At 35.4% G+C, this 15,418-nt stretch overlaps 1 long non-coding RNA gene across 2 annotated transcripts in view; it reads left to right on the forward strand.

The window, feature by feature from the left end:
- The window catches only part of LOC113603934 (uncharacterized), a 191,725-nt gene that overhangs the window by 58,980 nt on the left and 117,327 nt on the right, over positions 1-15,418 (forward strand). The gene's annotated exons all lie outside the window — the stretch shown is intronic.

Here is a 15,418-nt window from a genome sequence, read left to right on the forward strand (position 1 = left end):
GCCATGAAAATACACAAAGCCACAAAATACAAATCTGTAGAAATAGAAGTGTCACAGAAGTGACCTAGGGAAATCCATTTTGGGATGAAAACCAAGAACTCCTCATTCTGACTGTTTCTGTTGTTATTTTCTCAGACACTAGAGACAATTTGTGTGATTTGACTGTAGTGCGGCTTATGTATCTTAATTAAATGTATAGGAAATGAAGTAGAAAAGGAGATATGCAAAAAAGGGATTTTTGTTCATTAAACATGGCCTCTGAAGGGACTCTGATTGCTTAAGCATTATTTTACTCTGATTTAGACTTTGGTTATAGCAGATGAATGAAACAATAGATTGGCTGTTCTTTGGCTAATGTCAGCAGCCAAGTTAATCAAATTGAAGGAGGAGTAGCAAAGATTTCTGATATATTCATAGGAAAATAAGAAAAGAGAAGAAACAAGAAGAAAGGTACAAGTATCTACCTGATTTGTTTCATGATTCAAGCGGAGTACATTGATCTGATATATTATGTGGCATATTTATAACTAAACCCCCCAAATTAGCAAATGGTGGACCTCCATCTCCAATGTTTTTTCCATGTTTCATCTTCTTTCCACCACATGCCACTGATAATCCACGTGACTGAACTGGGTGACTTGATTAGCAAAATGTGTCTCTTCTCTGAGTTTTCTTTAACTTTCTCAAAAACCTACCATTTATTCAGAATTACTGCTTCTTAATTAATGCTAAATAAAAGTAATGTTCTCGGAGCAATCAGAAATTTAAAAATAATTTTATCTCATGACACCTGGGTGGCTTAGTCAGTTAAGTGTCCACCTCTTGATATCAGCTCAGGTCATGATCTCACAGTCGTGGGATTGAGCCATGCTCAGTGTGGAGCCTGCCTAGGATTCTCTCTCCCCCTTTTTCTGGTCCTCCCCCACTTGCACTCTGTGCGCTCACTCTCAAAAGTAAATCATTTAAAAATAACTCTTATCTCTACATTTCCTTCTTCCTTCTGCTGTTACATTATTTTTTAAGTTTTAATGTTTTGGTGGTACAACTGGTTATTTCAAAAACATTTTTCTCTAAGATTTAATCATACCTTATAGCTGAAAGATGTATTAAGGTATAATAATGTTTATTTTCTTCAACCACCAACACTTTACATAAACCTCCAGATAACTTAAAAACCTGATGTTCATTTGAATTCTTATTTTGAGACATACACAGCATAGGCTAGTTTATCAGAATATTTACTGCATTAACATTCTCTTTCTTTACATTCTCTTCCCTGGGATTGCACTGAGATCATTGCCCTCAAACCCTGTCTTCCATATTCTAAGAGGATACTGGCAATGGCACAGATAATGAGATTCTTTTAGGGCTCTTTGTGTTTCCTCTATGGATTGGCTGCAGATAGAAGGTTCTTAGGAGAAATTACTGAAAGGAAGGACCACTTTTCTTACATTAATATTTAACTTAAGATGTTTAGCAATAAAATGTATAAGTCCATACTTCTGGATCAGATAATGAGCTGATAGATCTCTCTCTCTCTCTCTCTCTCTCTCTCTTCCCCTCCCCCCTCCCTCCCTATCTCTATGTGTGTATGTTTATGTGTGTATATACACATTTATATTGAAATCTATAATGTAGATTAATATAACTTTAATATATTAAATATATAGTATAAGTAAAATAAATATATATTTATATTTGAATATATATTCCAATATAGAGGGTGTATGTATCCTTCAAATAGTGTACATAAGCAAATTTTATTTACATGTATCTGTTTTTTTCACTTTTGAAACAGTGTAAATTATGGTATTCTTTTAGCCTTTCAGATTAATTCTTTTTATGTTTCTAGGCACTAGGGACACAGCAGCAGCAAAAACAACAACAACAACAAAAACCCAAAAACTAAAAAAAAAATACTCAAACAAAAGAACAAAAAAAACCCCCAAGAAACCAAACTTGTCCTTCTAGAATCTATGTATATTCTGTAAGAGGGCAGACAATAAACACATAACCAGGTATATGGATACTGCTGTGTCAGTTGCTGATAAGTACTATGAAAGGAAGAAATAAATTACTTACTAAAGATAAGTGAGAGAATATAACTCTAAGATATTAAGAAATGGTTTAATAGAATACTTTGAAAGATATTAATAAGTATGGTCATAGTTTTCTAAATATAATATTAAAATAGTTGAAGAAGAAATAGTAATCTGATATAATGGCAGATCATAGATGCTGATGAAACAAAGAATAGTTGAAAAATAAAATGGGACTACCTGAAATAAAAATATAGTGATTGCAAAAACAATACCTTCCATGGATATGTAAAACTGAATATAACTGAAGAAAGAATTAGTAACTATAGTTCTGAAGAAATCACTTGGAATGAAGCATAGATATCAATAATTTAAATGATGAAGAAGTTAGAGAAGGGCGCCTTAGAATTGGTTAAGTTGGTTAAGTGCCTGACTTCAACTCAGGTCATGATCTCATTGTTCATAAGTCTGAGCCCTGCATTGGGCTCTGTGCTGACAGCTCAGAGCCTGGAGCCTGATTTGGATTCTGTGTCTCCCTCTCTCTCTGTCCCTCCCCGGACTCTCTCACACACTCTCTCTCTCTCTCTCTCTCAAAAATAAATAAACATTTATCATATGTTTTCACTCATATGTGGAACTTGAGAAACTTAAGACCAGGGGGAAAGGGAAGGGGAAAAATAGTTTCAAAGAGAGAGGGAGGGAGGTAAACCGTAAGAGACTCTTAAATACAGAGAAAAAACTGAAGGTTGATGGGGGGTGGGCGAGAGGGGAAGATGGGTGATGGGCATTGAGGAGGGCACTTGTTGGGATGAGCACTGGCTGTTGTATGTAAGTGATGAACCACGGGAATCTACCCTGAAAACCAAGAGCACACTGTATATGCTGTATGTTAGCCAACCTGACAATAAATTATATTTTAAAAACAAACAAACAAACAAACATTTAAAAATTTAAAAAAAGAAGGTAAGAGGCATGGGAAATAGCATGATAAGCTGCAAGATACTTTTATTAGGAAGAACTTGCATGGGACAGAGATAAAGAGAACTTGGGGAGTGACAATCTTCAAGAAATAAAGACAAAATTATTTAGAATTGAAGAAAGACTTTGATTCTCAGGTTGCAGAAGCATACTATTCCCAAGTAGGACAAACAAAACCAATTCACATAGAGACATAGCATAGTTTAATTTTGTGTAGAATATCAACTTAAAAGATAAAATCTTAAAAAACAACAAAAAAGGAAAAAAAGTTATCAATTAGAATGATGACAACTTCTCATAAGTAATAAGAGGAGCAAAAAGACAGTGGAAAGATATTTTTTAAATTCTGAGGGAAACAAAATGTTAACCTGGAGCTCTCTTTGTATCCAATTAAATAATTATTATTCAAGAGTAAAAGGGAATAAGAGAAAAATTCTCAGATAAAGAATGAGTAAGCTTGCAACTCACAGAGATTTGTTAAAAGATCTTCTCCATTAGTACCATCAAGATTAAGCCCAAAGAAAAAGAATGCAATACAAGAAGCAGTGGTGAGTTTATAAGTTTATAAACAAGTGGATGAATATAAATATGCTTGACTGTGAAACACTTAAAATTATAGTGATTATTTTGAGGGTTTTAAAAACAAGTTAGAGAAGCAATTGACAAAATTCAGCACTCTTTCATGATAAAAACATTCAACAAAGGAGGAACAGAAATGAACTTCCTCAACCTGGTAAAGGGTGTCAATGAAAACCTCAGCTAACATTATGCTTGATAGTGAAACTCTGAAAGCTTTCCTCTAGAGATCAGGAATAAGACAAGGATGTCCACTCTCACCACTTCTATTTAGCACAGTGCTGGAGGTTCTAGCCATGGCAATTAGGAAAGAAAAAGAAATATAAGGCACTCAGATGGGAAAGGAAGAAGTAAAACTGTCTCTATTTGCAAATGACACTAGTTTGTATATAGAAAACACCATCAAATCTGGAATATGCTATTAGAGTTAATAAACAAGTTCAGCAAAACTGCAGGGTTTAAGATCAATAAACAAAAATCAATTTGTATTTTTATACAATAGGAATGATCAATCCAAATATGAATTTTTTAAAAATTTGCATTACAATCAAAGAGCATAAATAAACAAAAGAAGGATATAATTTACATTCAGAAAACTATAAAAGAAGTTAAAAAAAACCACCTAAATAAATGGTAAGACATTCCATGCTCATGGGTTGGAGGACAATGGTTTTTAGAGAACAATACTTTCAAAATGACCTATATCTGGAGTGAATGCAATCCATGTCGAACTCCCATCTGGCTTCTTTACAAAAAATTGACAAGTTATCCTAAAATTCATATGGAAATTGACGTGACCCAGAATAGTCAAAACAATCTTGAAAAAGAACAACATAATAGGAGGACTCACACTTCCCAGTTTCAAAATTTACTTTAATATAAAGTAATGTTAATCAAGAGAGTGTGGTATTAACATAAGGATAGACATATAGATAAATGGAATTGAGTGAAAAGTAAAATAAAACCATTAAACCATGTATTTATGGTCAACTAATTTCCATATAGGATCTCAAGACCATTCAATGTATGTAAAAGTCTTTTCAACAAATGATAATAACTGGATAGCTACATGCAAAAGAATGGATTTAGACCCTCACCTCACATTGTATATACAAATTAATTCAAAATGGATCAAAGATCTAAATGTAGAAGCTAAAACTATAAAACTCATAGAAGAAAATATAGAGGTAAATCTTATTTTCATATTTGACAATGAATGCTTAGATGTGACACAAAAGCACAAGAAACAAAATTAAAAATAAGTGAATTTGTTTTCATCAAAATTAAAAACTTTTGTTTTAAGAATACTACCAAGAAAGTGAGAAAACAATCCACAATATGGGGAAAACATTTGCAAATCATATATTTAATGAAGACCTTGTATGTAGAATTTATAAAGACATTTTCAAAATGAATTATAGAAACATAATCCAATTAAAATGGGTAAAGGGTAGAGATTTCTTCAAAGAAGATATACAAATGACTAATAAGTACCGGAAAAAGATGCTCAAAAATATTGTTTATTTTGGAAATGCAAATCAAAACCAAAACGAGCTACTACTTCACATCTATTCGGAGACTGCAATCAAAAGGGCAGATAATTTCAAGTGTTAGGATGTGGAGGAATGCAAACTGCTAATTTGTAAAATGTAATGTAGATGTAAATGTAAATTGAGGGTGTAAAATGGTTTGCCTGCTCTTGAGAATATTGTTTGTTTTGTTTCTTAAATTCCACATATGAATGCAATCATATTGTATTTGTCTTTCTCTGAGGGACTTATTTCACTTAACATAATACTCTCTAGCTCCATCCATGTCATTGCAAATGGCACCATTGCATTCTTTTTCATGGCTGAGTAATAGTCCATAGTGTGTGTGTGTGTGTGTGTGTGTGTGTGTGTGTGTGTGTGTGTATGTATATAATATATTTATATATAATTATCCAAACCTTGGTTTAGGAGTATAATTTATTCCAGAATCATGCTTGTATTTGTGTGTATTTGCACTTGTATATCAAAGTGAATTTCCCCATAAGAAATCATGAAAACTCAGATGATTCATTGCACAACCCAAAAAATATTCATATAAAAATGATAACAATACAATAATACAAAATAATAAAGAAGATACAAAATATAAAGAAAAATAAACAAATTAACCTGAATTTACCTTTGGAAATCTTTGTGGCTGGTGTGAGGGAGACAAGAGAGGAGGGTCATTGTGTAGGATCGCTTCCACTATCACTAGTGGAATCACTGCTATCTATGGGCTTAATGGAATTTTGTACTTTTCATGTAACTTTAACAAGGAACCTATCCAATAACCTATAATGAAGCAAAGCATTCCTAAGCTTACTTTTGTATGGAAAAACAAAGGACTGTCCATAAAGTGGCAAAAAATACACTAGTGCCAGTTGTGGGCACCTTCCAACATTCTGAAAAATCACTGATTTATGTCAAACACTGTGGCCTGAGACCTAGAATCAGACCATGGGAGATGATCATCCACAATCATGCAGCGAGTGAGAGAGAGAGAGAAAGAGAGAGAGAGAGAGAGAAGTACCATTGGCTCAGATGTGATCATGTAATGTTTGGCATTACATACTACTCATATTGCAAGACATTGCTTGTTTATCAAGTTAAAATTTATTAGAAATGTTTGCTCGTCTTATGGAACATTCACAGAACAAGTTATTTGCAATCCATTAATCAGTCTGTGGACGCTTGCACTGTTTCCAGGAATGGGAGAAGATATTTGCAAGTGACATATCTAATAAAAGGTTGTTATCCAAAAAATATAAAGAACTTATAAAATTCAGTACCCCAAAAATAAATAACACAATTAAAAGATGGGCAGAAGACATGAATAGACATTTTTCCAAAGAAGATATACGTATGGCTAACAGACACATGAAACGATGCTCAATATCACTCATAGTCAAGGAAATACAAATCAAAACTATAATGAGATATCACCTCCCCCCGTCAGAATGACTAAAATCAGCAACACACGAAACAGCAGGTGTTGATGAGGATGTGGAGAAAGGGGAACCTTGTTGCACTGTTGGTAGGAATGCAAACATCCGCAGCCACTCTGGAGAACAGTATAGAGGTTCCTCAAAAAGTTAAAAATAGAACTACCCTACAATCCAGCAATTGCACTACTAGGTGTTTACCCAAAGAATTAAATACCATAAACATGGAAGACTTAGGGGGAAAGATTTTGTAAAAGATTAAATATTTTTTGTATTGTTCAAGAAAATTAATATTAATGTAGACTTAATTTAAGCATGCATGTGAAAATTTTGAGAGTAACAACTAAAAAATGGAAACAATATTTAACATAAACCATTAGCAGGAGGAAAGAAAATGACTAAAATTGAATTAGTAGAGGTAGAAAAGAGAAAATAAAAAGCAAAGGAACATACATCCAAAATATGAGTACAAAACATGTAAATCATCTAAACTTGCCTTTTAAAAATGTTGATTTTGAATGAATAACAAAAAGTATTTTCTAAAGGAGACATTTCTAAAGCATAATGGTGTAGAAAATCTGAAGGTAGAAAGATACAAAGAGAATCTCTCAGGTAAATGTTTATTAAAAGAAAGCTGGTGTAGCAATATAAATATCAGACAAAATAAATAGATTTGCAAGCTTAAAGCATTCTCTTTCATTACTTAGTGTTAAAAGTGATGTTTCTCTAGGAAAATAGAATAATTTTCAATGTCAACACATCTAGAAAATAGTCTCAAAAATATAAATAAATAGGGGTGCCTGGGTGGCTCAGTCAGTTGAGTGTTCAACTCTTGTTTTTTTCTCACAGTTCATGAGTTTGATCCCTGTGTTGGCTTCTGCGCTGGCAGCATGGAGCCTGCTTGGGATTCTCTCACCTTCTCTCTCTGCCTCCCCACCTCTCAAAAATAAATAAATATTTAAATATATATATACACACACACACACAAGTAAAATATATTTTTATATATTTTATATTTATATGTTTTATATATACAGGTAAGACCATTAAAAGGAATATAGTAAGAAATTTTAACTCAACTTTCTCAGAAACTGATAGATAAACCAAATAAAAATTAGTAAAATTAGAACGTATTTGAACAACAACCTCAATCTAATGAACATATACGGAACCATGTATAATTTGGCAATGCACAGTCTTTTAAAGCAAACCTGGAAAGTTAAAATAAAAATTAAAAAACAAAACAAACTAAACATGTATTGGAACACAAGGGAAGTCTCCACAAATACCAGTCAGTATTTTAGTAGATGATGTTCATTGATCATCATGAAATAAAAATAGAAATCAATAAAAACACATAGCCTATTCCCTCCACCTGTGTTTAAACACTAGAAGACACAAGTCTAAACAATTTATGGGTGAAAATAAATCATAAGGGCAATTGTACAGTATTTAATACTGAATGCCAACAAACACACTTTGTGCTGCTAACGCAATGTATCAGTGGCCATTTTAACCTTAGGTATTTATGTTAGAAAAGAAGATGTACTGAAAATAAATTAAGATTAACTTCAAGTATGAAAAACAAGAATTAAAATGGGGTAAATTCCCATGAAGTAGAAAGAAAGTGAAAACACTCTATTTGATTAGATTATTGACATAAATAGCTACTCAGATAATTTAGGCAATAACAGAGGATATATATATACTGACCTTGGTCATTTTCCATTCCTCCTCAATCTTCCTTATCACCCACAGGGGAAAGAAATCATACTTCATGGTGGATATTACATGTAGAAAAATAAAACAAGCATAAAATGACAAAACTATTGCCCAAAGTCAAGAGGGTAATACCAGAAATTGATGCTGTTACTGCTATCAATACCATGACAATTACTTCGGTCTTTAAAAATTGGGCTTAAGATTGATTGATTGACTTGTAAAAAGACCAGTTTGTTTAGTGCATTGTAATGGGCAACAATATTCGAAATAGTATAAATAATTATGCTGAGGAAAGACAAACATCCTGTTATGTGAGGCACAACTCAGCACAGCTTGTAATAAGCTTTGTTTAGCGTTTATAAAATCTATGACAATCTTTACATAGAATGTATTAAATAATTTGAATAATTGTTATAATACTGACTTTAGTAACTGAAGGTGATAATAAAGACCTAGTACAAATTATCCTTGCTCTTTTACTGACCCTTATTTAACTTATTATCCATTTACATTTTAGTTTATCATACACGCCATGTTTATCAATAATAAAACTGCTTTAAAATACTGCAATTTGGACTTTTCTTTCCCTTTTTTGGTGCTTTTTCACAAATACACTTTGTGACATATGTGAATGAGAGTTTACTATGCTTTAAATAATTCTTAGCTCTTCAAATAAATAAAACATATCATTTATCTGGAAGATAGCTGATATTGTTTCTTTAAATTATTTGGCTATTTCCTATATGTTATACTATGCTTAAGATCATGGGATTTGGGCTTAGAAGACTTGTCTCCTATTTCAATACCTTACTAGCTCTGTGATCCCAAGAAAGAAAAAAAAAATCTGTGAACCATTGTTTTTGGTCTATAAAACAGGACTCATACCTCACAGGATTATAATAAGAATTAAATTAGATTAATTACATGAAAGTCACTTCTGAACTGTCAAGTAGTTTGTAATACTGTCATTATTGTCTAGATATTTGATAGGCTTAACTTGTTTTCGTCTACGTATTTACTGAGGAAAGACAGCATTTTATTGTCACTGGTCCTAAAAACCAACAGGATATAGAAATCCCAGAACAGAAAATTAAACAGCAACTTCTATTTTTGCTCCCCTAACTTCATTCTGTGATTCCCAAGATGATTTGAGGGAAAATGCCAGAAACAGATCCAGAAACTGCCCAGGAGACACGCTATAAATGCGAAACAAAACCAGGTTTATGTCAGAGCAGGTGATCGAAAAATTGGACAAGCTAAGGTTGGAAAAGTCTGTGATCCCAGATGGGCTCCATCCAAGGAGCATTGTGCACAGGGTGATAAGTGACTTGGGGGAAGCTGTGGCCTGCATGTGTGAGTCATCTCTGAAAACCAAGGGCGCACAGGTGGCTGGTTCTGTTTTGAACACTCTACCTGTCTTTGTAATAGTGCCTGCAGCTCCGCACTGCCTTGCATCAGGGCTTCTTGACAAGCTTTGCAGACACACCACTGCAGCTTTTAGAGGAGATGTGAAACCCATTTTGGAGAGAGAAATCTTAGAATTTCCTGATAGAGAAAATGAGGGTCGCACACTGGGTTGGAATAGAACAAAGACATTCTGATAGTCTTCTCTGAGTGAGTATGGTGTGTGACTTGTTTTTTTTATTTTTTATTAAAACCAGTCTCTTTAAATTTGGGTTAGAAATTAAACAAACATTTACAAAGCGCTTACTATGTGTGAGACAATATGCAAAGCATGAGGAATACACAGAAATGAGTATAGACTAGTTCCTACGTAAAAGGAACTTGTATTTAAGGGATACAAAGGTATCCATTCATAACTTGCAAAAAAATGTAAGTATTGTAATAGTGGCATAAATAAATGTTATGTGAGCATAAGAGACAGTAATTTTGTCAGAGTAATTGTGGAAAGCTTCATGGAATAAATGGCAATAGAGCAGTTAATTGGATTTTTATAGAAGTATAAGGAGAAAGAAAGCAGTGCAGATGGAAGGAATAGCTTAAATAAATATGGATTTCTGTGAAAGTTTATGACAGATTTGTAAATTAGCCAATCATCTGGGATTAGCAAATAGTCTGGATTGACTAGATTATAAAGCATATGTGTATGGCTGTGTGGATGAGTAGGAAGATTAAGAGACAAGAATGATTATGGAAAATAAGGTTGGAAGGGTAGATTGGGATTGTGAAGAACTTGAAGCTGGAAAGGAATTTGTTTTCTACTCAATGGAAAATGGAGCAGGGATGGGGGACAGGTAATGAATGTGATCATTCTAGTGGAAATGTCAGTGAATTAAGGAGGGAGGGACAGAAACAGAGAGGGCAGTTGAATGGATATTATAACGAATCAGTGGCAAGATGGGGCTTGAAAGAAGATGGAGTCAGATGTTTTAGCCATAAGATATATCTTATCTCTGATTAAATCCTGAAGTTGGAGAAGAAGAAAGTTGAAGATGGCTCCAAGACCTTTAGCTGGTAACTGAGCGGATAATTAATTCTATTAACTAAGAAAAGATACAAACATGGATAAGAGGTCTCAGATGAGAAGGAAAACATTAACTTAGCTTTTGATATTTTAAGTTGCATGTGCACCTTTAAAAAGAAGACTAATATGAATTCAGAAATCTGGATTTGGATAGACAAGACTCATTTTCCTCTAAGATTGGTAGGTCCTCGGGTAAGAGTGAAAACGGAAGACCACACTCCATATGTTAAATATTTAAAAGTTATAAATCAAGCCACAAACTGTTAAACATAGTTTACCCACATAACTACCTTGTGACAAAATTGCCTTGATGGCTAGGCTTGCGTTAGGATTTTCTGTGCTAAAATGTGGTGGCTGTGGCTTAGGAAGAGCCTCCATACCTGTTTCTTGCCACCCTGGCCCTATCCATATAGCCTGGGCTTCAGGTGCACTTCTGGGAAGCTCCAGCTTGTAAACTTAAGCTCTGTCCACACCCTCACTGCCTACATCCCCCTTCTCACTAACAACCATTCCTTGGCCATCCCTAGTACCTTGGGATACATCAGAAATGCAGGCCCAAATTCAAGAAGGCACTCAGGTCCTGGAGGCAGATTCAGCCAGATTTAGGTAGGAATTTTGTGGTGCTGAGTACTCAGAGTGTAGTTTAAATGGGAGGGCGCAGGCTCCAGGTGACCACATCCTACTGGGCCTGCAGACTACTCATCCTGTAAAGGACAGAGCAGGTATCTAAAGTCTGAAGCCCAGAAGAGGGCTCCTCTTGCCCTGGTCTAAAGGCAGTGATGCGAAGACAGTTCTAGGAAAGTCGATTTGGAGTCTAACACGTTGCAGAGAGCACATGAAACTTGGAAGACGGGGAGATGGGGCAGCAGAACCTCGTTTAAGGGGTAAATAGTAGAGAAACTGAAGATGGAGCTGAGAGGAGAGGATAGAAAGGTAACATCTGCACTTGTACCCTTTCAAGACGTTTATCATAAGAACAGCAACTGGATGAAAAGCTTACAAAGGATGAAAAATTGAGGAAAGTTTGTAATTATTTAAAAAAAATTTTTTATAAGAGTAGTAGAGGCCAGTTTTTCTTGTTAAAGTGTCTTGTTGTAATTGTAAAAGATCACCAAAATGAGACTCACGGTCAAACACATAGTGCCAGTTAGAACAAGGAATTTAACTGATGAGCCTAGATTTGTAAACACAGTGACAGTAAAAACATAAATGAGGCCAGATACATTCATAAAATTTTTTATGAAAAAAAAAGGCTGTACTAACTACCATTTATGCTAGCTTTAATGAATTGTTTGGAAATAGAAGAGTTTTTAGTAAAGATTTGTTTTAATGTTTGTTTATTTTTGAAAGAGAGAGAGATAGACAGTGTGAGCAGGGGAGGGGCAGAGAGAGAGGGAAACACACAATCCAAAGCAGGCTCCAGGCTCTCAGCTGTCAGCACAGAGCCCAATGCGGGTCTTGAACTCACAAACTGTGAGATCATGACCTGAGCTAAAGTCAGATGTCCAACTGACTGAGCCACCCAGGCTCCCCGAAGAGAGAGTTTCTGTTACCAGGACGGGGTTTATGGTATTTCAGTCAATACCCTAGGGTTGATTTCTTAGCGTTACTTAGTCCAATTTTATATAAGAATCAGGAATGGCCATGCCTCTGGGAAGGAAGGACAGACCAAGCATACTCTCTGAGCCTGGTGCTCTGCTTAGAGAAGAACAGAAGAGTACAAATTACATCTCGACACAAGGCAGCTAGAGCCTCAACACATGGGGCAGACAGTACACAAATATGTAACTAGCAGAAGACACTGAAGAACCATCAATAGGAAATTTGAGAAAGAAAATAGATCATTGTAGCTGGGCTGGGAGTCCAAAGATCCTTGGATTTTCGCCTGTTTTTGCCCCTAGACTATTTGTAAGCCAGGATGAGACATTCAATTTACAGCCTTAGTTTCTTCATTTACCATGTTAGACTGTGGAGTTTCCTGCCCCGCAAAGCTCTGGAATCTCTTTCTTGGAAAGGTAAAATAATCCCAATGCTGAAGGCAGTGCTGGATCGGAGGGTGAGAGCCCCAGGACTCAGCTGCCCACTTACACTTCTCTTCCCATTTCTGACTCTTTTTAAAAGGCTCCTAAATGTCTCTATGTTGCACAGTTGGAAAATATTTGAACTAGATAATCTCCGAGTTCCATTCCAAATATAAAATCCTATGACTCTACTAAGTTAGGTGCAACTTTGCAGATGAGGTGGGGCTTGAGTGGGCCTTTGAAGCTGGGCTGTATATTTGGATTAGTGGGTAGGAAGAGTGAAGATATTTAAAACAGGAAGAGGAGCATAATAAAAGAAATAGTGAAAGGAATAATACTGGTTTCCTTGGCAGAGGATGTGTGGAATAATAAAGGGATTTTTCTAACTAAACTGTGGGGATTGTAAGGTAGATCAGTGGGAAATAAAATTTAAGTACAGGGTACTTGCTTTTCATATGAGAGAAATGTTATTCCTGGAGACTTTGTACAACTTAAAACTCAAATAATTCAAAACGAACTTTCCCAAAGGGGGAATGCATCTTTGGAACTTACTTACAAATTTATAATTATTTTAGTGTATATTTTCTTTGAAGTTACTTTTTACATCACTGAGGGCTCTTTCCTAATTTAATGTTGGTGGATTTTTTTTCCTCTGTGGTGCTTTATCCTATCTTACTGCTACTCAGTAGTTATTGGTTTTGGGTTTGTTTTCAGCATTAGCTTTAGCAGCACCATGTAATGAACTTGGACAGCATTGTGAAAAGATACAGAAAATGAGATTTGAAATGATAATAACAGTGCTTGCTTAGATTATGGAACCAAAAGTCACTCTTAGAAGTTCTGATGTAAGGAATCAAGAGTGGTTCTCATTATGCTGACAAAGAAGGGTTTGTGTTTCTTTTCACTGGTGTTGTAGGTGATAGTGATAACAGAAACAGATTGCAATTAAGTCCGTTTTCAAATTATGCAATTATGCAAGAATTAAATAAATTGGAATGTCTCCTCAGTCCAAAATTGGTATAAACATTTCCTTAATCCCACAATTTCAATTTTTTCATAATTTAGAATCTCATATGTATTGTGAAACTGGTCCGAGGGCAGGGGATGCATGCTTTTTATCCTTGTAATCCCTAACACATCTTCACAATAGCCTTTGAAGACATAGACATTCCAGTCAGCATTGGCTAAAGGAAGTGGGATTGTTCCACATGGCTCACCCTGGGAGGAGGTAAGATTACAGAGTGGATTTCCATAATTTAGATGCTCAGGACCTGGTTGCATGCTAAGCATAAAGGAAGCACTCAATAAATGCTTGTTGATTGCTGGATGGGGGGCTGGCATTTCTAATCATACCAGTTTCACCCATTGCTATGGCCTGTAAAGCTCTACGTGAGTCATTAGACACGCAGCGACTCGTGACTACGAATCCCTGAGCAGGATTCATGGAAGAAGTGTGTCTTGGACAGGGAGCCGAGGGAAGTTTGGTGCTCAGTTGGGCTGGGATGACATATGGGGGGAGAAAGCATACTGAGGCCGGGCTGCGTGTAGCCAAGAAGAAAGGTGAAGCAGAGTGTAGTAGCCTGCAGTTGGAAGCAAGTTGGGGACTAAAGCCCAAAGTGAGATAGCTTTGTCTAGGCAATGCCAAAAGTCTAGGTGAAGAGTGGAAAAATCAAATCAATCACTGAGATGCTTCAAAACATCCAGATGTGTGTTGTCATCAGGGCCATCACGGGGGGAGGAGGGGTGACGAGGGCAAACATCAATCTGCCCATACTCCCCTCCAATATTTCTGTTCAGTTGAAATCATACTGAAATGGAGTTTAAACTAGAAACGAGTCATATGACAGCTCTCAATAGTCAGCCTATAAGGAGCTGGTGGAAAGGTTGGAGCAGTTCCCACCCTTTGTCTTAATGGCCCTGAGAGCAATATCAGGGGCTTTGACTTGTTAGATTCTAGTGAGAGAATTGTATGTTAAAAATGATTGAACAGTTAATTTTTTGAAATAAATGTGTATAATTTACTTTTAATCCTACTTTCTGAAAGAAATTAAAGACTTCTACCTAATACATCATGGCAGCGGAAGTATAAAAAGGCAGCTAGCTATAAATGAAATGAATGATCTGGAATAATTCAACATAGGTCTGTACAATGTCACATTTAAAAATAAATCCTAAGATAAAACTAGGGCAAAACAAGTGTACCATCAAAAATGAAGCCAAAGAGGGTTTTTTTGTTTGTTTTGTTTTTGTTTAGTTTTGTTTTATTTTGAGAGGATCTCTGTGACAAGTTTAGCTTCTTCCTAAGGCCAAAGTCTATGACTTACATACCCCTCATATTTCATAATAGAATGTTTTGTTTGGCCAAAACATGACTTTTGAATGCACAGTAGTAGAAAGGGGAAAGACCTTTGGCCTTTTGGTTTGACCGCAAGAACAGTAGCAGTCAGAATTTATTTCCAGGTCAGACCTTAGATTCCCAAGACAAACTATCAAGCAAATAGTTCAATTGGGAATAGGGGTTAGGTGTTTAGATTAGGTTCAGAAACACTTGAGGATTATCTTTGAGGGAAGCAGACACAGAAAGCAGAAGATGAAGGCAAGGATGCTGACATTTGGAGCCGTA

Source organism: Acinonyx jubatus, chromosome E4 (assembly GCF_027475565.1).
Source record: "Acinonyx jubatus isolate Ajub_Pintada_27869175 chromosome E4, VMU_Ajub_asm_v1.0, whole genome shotgun sequence".
NCBI classification, from domain to species: Eukaryota; Metazoa; Chordata; class Mammalia; order Carnivora; family Felidae; genus Acinonyx; species Acinonyx jubatus.